The sequence below is a fragment of the Vipera berus genome (assembly GCF_964194415.1).
Source record: "Vipera berus genome assembly, chromosome: 2".
Lineage (NCBI taxonomy): Eukaryota > Metazoa > Chordata > Lepidosauria > Squamata > Viperidae > Vipera > Vipera berus.
Window position 1 is genome coordinate 16,860,311 of NC_138203.1, and position 6,032 is coordinate 16,866,342.

Below are 6,032 nucleotides of genomic sequence, written 5' to 3' on the forward strand. Positions count from 1 at the left end.
GGACTGGAGAGGGCGTGGTTTCACATGCTGCCTGCATCCCACGGGTGGGGCTTCACTTGTTTGCACGGACCAGTTTCTGACATGCCGCGGATCAGTGCCAGTCCATGGGCCGGGGGTTGGGGATCCCTGTCTTAGGACATCCTCACAAAATATCCACATTAGCCAGAACCAGAGTATTAAAAGTTCCATTAATTTGAGCAGAAACTTCAGTTCAAGCAATGGTCCCCAAAAGAATCAGATGAAATATTTAAAAGGCAAGTTGGGTCCTTTGGCAGAAGGATTTGCCATATACCCCTTTCTCATCGTTGAGGCCTCTGAAAAGAAACTTCATCCAGGACATTAGCAAAGGTAAGATGTTGGGGAACTAACTCAGATGAATGTAGTCTGCAAAATATTGTCAGGAATCTTCATTTATTCCCAGTTTCAAGCAATTCACTTCACTGAGAGGTAAGGCACTATTTTTGAGTAACAGCGCGCTGAGCAATAATGAAGGAAATTACAATTTTACGGAGTTTGTTTGAACATGGTTCTTCCATGTGCTCTGTCAGTCTCTGGGAGTCCACCAGATGGCACTCTTGGCTAACACATCCTTTTTGCACACAGAAGTGGGGAAAAAACTAAACCAACCTCTACTATGTCTATGGAGATTCTCAGTCATCCAGGTCATGGTTCTCCCAAAAGTGTTTAATCAAAAGGCAACTGGATTTTAGGTTTTTTTTTCTTTGAAGACGTTTTGCTTCTCATCCAAGAAGCTTCTTCAGCTCTGATTAACGACTATCTAAAAGAATGCAAATGACCATCTGTCTGCAAGCAATATAAATCCTTCCACTCCCCACCATCTAGTCTAGGAGGTCTTCAAACTTGGCCCTTTTATGACTTGTGGACTTCAACTCCCAGAATTCCTCAGCCAGGCATGCTGGCTGAGGAATTCTGGGAGTTGAAGTCCACAAGTCATAAAAGAGCCAAGTTTGAAGACCTCTGATCTAGTCAGAGCTGAAGAAGCTTCTTGGATGACAAGTGAAATGTCTTCAAAAAAACCCCAAAAGTCCAGTTGCCTCCTGAAAAAGCCCCTTTGGGACACTTTTGGGACAAACATTACTATGATATTAAAATGCTTTATTTATTTGTTTATTTATTTGATTGACTGGCATTTATGTAGTGCCAACTATTGCATGTTCTACAACGTATGTAGTTAGTTTAAGAATCATTGGTGGGTTCATGACTAATGTAAATCACAAATGAGTCAATTGCATTTTACCCTATTCTGGCATGTTGTGCAATTTAGGCTGAGTAAACCATACAACAGTAGCAGGCTAATGGTGATGATAATAATGACCAAATCATGTGTGTCAAAACTTCATTACCAGCGAAAATAATAAAGGTGGAATACAAATAAATAGGGACTCGGTGGCTCAGTGGGTTAGGATGCTGAGCTTGTCGATCAGAAGGTTGGCAGTTTGGCGGGTCGAATCCCGAGTGCCGCGTAGCAGTGTGAGGGCCTGTTACTCGTCCCAGCTTCTGCCAACCTAGCAGTTCGAAAGCAAGTAAAAATGCAAGTGGAAAAATAGGGACCACTACGGTGGGAAGGTAACAGCGTTCCGTGTGCCTTTGGCATCTAGTCATGCCGGCCACATGACCACGGAGACGTCCTCGGACAAACGCTGGCTCTTCGGCTTTGAAACGGAGTGCCACCTCCTAGAGTTGGAAACACGACTAGCACGCATGTGCGGGGGAACCTTTAACTTTACCTTTACCTTACAAATAAATAAAAATATGAAGTTGAAATCAAAGGAGTTGTTCATCTATTGGAACAATAGATTTTTTTTGCAAAGAGAATTCTTAAACTGAATCTACAATTGAAACCAGAAAAATATCTTTTAGGTTTGATGGACAAACAGATTTTTTAAAAAAAAAAACAAAACCTCATGGAACTTTGTTTTTATATATAACAACAGCAGCAAAGCTTCTCTATGAGCGAAGATGGAATGACTCATATATTTATATACCCACAGTGGAAGAATAGATGGTGAAATTAATGGAGTTGGCAGAGATGGTGAAATTGATTGCTTTGATTAAAGGAAAGATTTCATTGAACTACTTTCTGCTTGGAAACCACTCTTGGATATATATTTTTTGTTTGAAACCTAAAGAAATGAAATTGTAATCCTGGGTTTTTATTATTAGATTTGTTTATGATGATAGAAGTACTGTTTGTTATAGTTTATTCTAGTTCAAAAGGTCATTGATTAAAGGTTTTTATCCCTATTGAAGAAAGTTGGAGGTTACTTTCTTCTATAGCTTTTATTTCTTTTTGTTTACACTCCCCAGTTCTGCCTTTCTCCACCTCTTTACTCTCTTTTTAATTTTTTTTCTTTGCTTTTTTTGTATGTTTATACTTTTTTGAAATTTAATAACAGTTTGGGAGAAAAAAAAGGACTAGTCCATCTATCTAATCCTAAAATCAGTGCTCATGAAAGCTTGCACCTTTTAATAAAATTTGTTAGCCATTAAATCAGACGTGTCAAACACAAGGCCCGGGGGCCGGATCCGGCCCGCGAAGTGGTTTCATGTGGCCCGCGAAGCCATCCTGGAAACAGTGAGGGAACGGCCCCCACTGCCTTGGCCCTGGCCCAGAGACCCTCCTTCTGCCAGAGACCCTCAGATCTGTCCCACTCCTGCCCAGGCCCCCATAGGCACCCTTGATGCGAACGATGTAGAGCTGGCCACGCCCACCCAGTAGGCCATACGCACTTTAGCCACGCCCACCCAGTAGGCCACGCCCACCCAGACCACACCCACCCGGCCCCCTGAGGGCAATTGCAATGCTGATGCGGCCCTCAATGAAATTGAGTTTGACACCCCAGCATTAAATGATTCTACTTGACTTCTTTTGGCTACAGTAGATAGTTTGGCCCTTCCACACTGTACATTCCTATCAGCTCAGTTTCTGCGTTCTTGGCCAGCTTAGTTCCATATCAGCTTCTCTGATAGTCTTCAAAAGCCTTCTCTGGAAGTGATGAACTTCCCAAGTTTCCAGACAGTTTGGTTGGAGAAAATTGATCTTAGGACTATCTCCAAAATTATCCAGAATAACAAATAACAGAGTTGGAAGGGACCTTCTAGTGACTAGTCCAGCCTCCTACTCAAGCAGGGGACTCTATACCATTTCAGAAAAATGGTTGTTCAGTCTCTTTTTTTAAAAGTCTCCAGTTATGGACCACCCACAGCTTCTGAAGGCAACTTCTGATTGATTGTTAACTGTCAGGAAATTTCTCCTTAGTTCTAGGCTGGTTCTTTCCTTGATTAGTTTCCATCCATTCTTCCTGTCTTGCTTTCTGATGCTTTAGAAAATAGGTTGACCCCCCTCTTTTTTGTGGCAGCCCCTCAAATATAGGAACACCACTATCATGTCACCCCTTGTCCTTCTTTTCACTAGAGTAAATATACCCAATCCCTGCAATAGTTCTTCATATGTTTTAGCCTCCAGCTCCCTAATCATCTTCGTTGTTCTTCTCTGCATGCTTTTCAGTCTGGAATACCACTGAATGTCTGGTAGGAAGACCTGCTACAATTTCAGATATGCCAATGTCTCCTGTTTATCCATAATTCAGATGCAAGATAAAAGAAAAGGAAAGGAAAGGGTACCTTAAAGTGTAGACCTAAAGCCTATCAAGAAAGGTCAGCAAATTCCTGTTTTTTTAGGAATAAAAAATATTTACACAACTTGCTCTGGGGAAACATATTAAGCTCAGCACAAGATGCCAGTCATCAAGGCTAAAAGTGAATTTCTTGTTAGGGACTACCTTTGACCTTTGTAATTGGTGCAATGAAGTTAAAATGATAGACCTCCATAAGAACGTAAGTCTACCTATTCAACCAAAATACCACCCACGTCATATTCCACTGCTTACTTAATCACCACCTTGTTTCCAGTATGGAAGACAAATATTTCCAGGAGCACTTCTAGATGGAGGCCCTGTCTCCTCACTTTCCCCCCACATCTTCATCATTTATTTAATATGTGTATGACTTTTCCACAGATACCCAAAGAGATTGGGCTGTTTTTAGCGTATCTTCTTCATTTAATGCAGTGAACATTATATCTTGAGCCACAGCTGCAACAGACAATTTCCCAAGTAACTGCTCTATGAATATTGGATAGGAATCTTGGGAAGATGAAATCTTTTAATTCCTATTCAATGAAAGAATTGGAAGTACTTCATTTTGCACATCTGCATTGGTTACATTGTTCTCACCCAGTCTAGCTATGTTCACATGTCTATTCAAAAGGTGGATACTCCACGACAGAACTGTAGCTTTGTCAGCTTGAAACCTAACTGTAGCAGAAGTTCCCTTACAGTTTAGGTAAACTTTAGTTGGGAGAGAAATATTGAGTAGACTAGTGTACAGGCCACAGGACTGTTAGCATTTTTATCAAGTTTACAGCTGAAGAAAGCTAGTAGAAGTGGCTAAAGTGGATTAGATGACCTCTAAAGTTATTTCCAATCCTATGATGGATGGATGGATGGAAAGAAGGAAGGAAGGAAAGAGGGAGGAATGGAGGAAGAAAAGGGATGTCTTTCATTCCAGAAATATAATTCATTTTCCTCTTTCAGATCACATTATTTTGACCATTCCAGGGATGGCCCAGAATTTTTCTGCAAGTTAATCCTTTATGATTTGTGGTGTTCCAGATGAAATTTATTTTAATAAATAATAAAACTGATACCTAGAAAAAAAGCTCACTTTCACTATTCTGTATTGCTCATTTTTAATTTTTTTTTCTTTGCTTTTTCCAAATTCTTCTTTTTTCACCAACATAAAGTATTTGAGTGGATTATAAGATATTTAAAATGATAAAAGGTTCTAAAAGCATTTTAAAAAGGAAAGGGAACTTAATAAAATAATAAAATATAGTAACATACCATGTGAAAGCTTTATAAAACACTTTTCAAGTCAAGTTGTTATGTTGAATCAAATTAACGACAAGTACAGTAAACCTTCTGAATTTCTGTTGCTGCTGATGTCCAAAATCTTTAGCACTTTGGGGAATTTCCAACAAAATGGATAAAGATCCAGATAACCCTGTAAATATTGTTACAATGAACTACCAGACGATGCAGAAGGAATTAATCACCAAGGGGTCAGTATATTATATAATTATTGCATTACATAATTAACCAGCCAAGGCAGGTTTTTGCTACAAAAGGAATCAACCTGTTCACTTCCTACCAATACGCTGAGGTCATTTATTTAATTTAATTTAATTTAATAATTTAATTTGTATACCGCCCTTCTCCCGAGGGACTCAGGGCGGTGAACAGGGCAATACATAGTAAAAAACCGAATACAAAAATTAAAAGCGATTAAACCATTATGCCCATAATAATTAATACATCTTAAAATCACTTGGCTTATTTAATATCATGTAATTCATTGATTTAATTGATATTCTGGTAAAGTCCTTGAACTGATTTCCACACAAAAGCAAATGAAGGTAACAAGGTAAGTCTGCCATTAATGTTAGTACAAGTGTTTAAAGATGAGTTGTCCGTTAGGAGAGGAAATAAGATGAGGACAAACACTGTGTTGTAATAAAAAGTTAATTAAATATCGGTTAGTCAAATATTACCCCTTAATCCTTTTTTCTCCTTCATCTCATTAAATAGTACATTAAGTGGTACATTTTAGAGGAAGTCCTAGATCAGTGATGGCAAACCTATAGCACGCCTGCCAGAGGCAACACTCAGAGCCCTCTCTGTGGGCACGCGCACCCTTGCCCCAGCCCCGCCTCCCCCCATGGCCCCCTTTTCACTAGCAGCCCCCTGGAGGAGTCATCCCCAGGCGCGACCTGCACAGACAGGAGTAGGCAACCTTGGCTCTTTTATGACTCATGGACTTCAACTCCCAGAATTCCTGAGCCAGCCATGGAATGCTGGGAGTTGAAGTCCACGAGTCATAAAAGAGCCAAGGTTGCCTACCCCTGTGCACAGAGCAGTGCAGCCAAGGACATGGCAGCTGGGCAGCAGGGA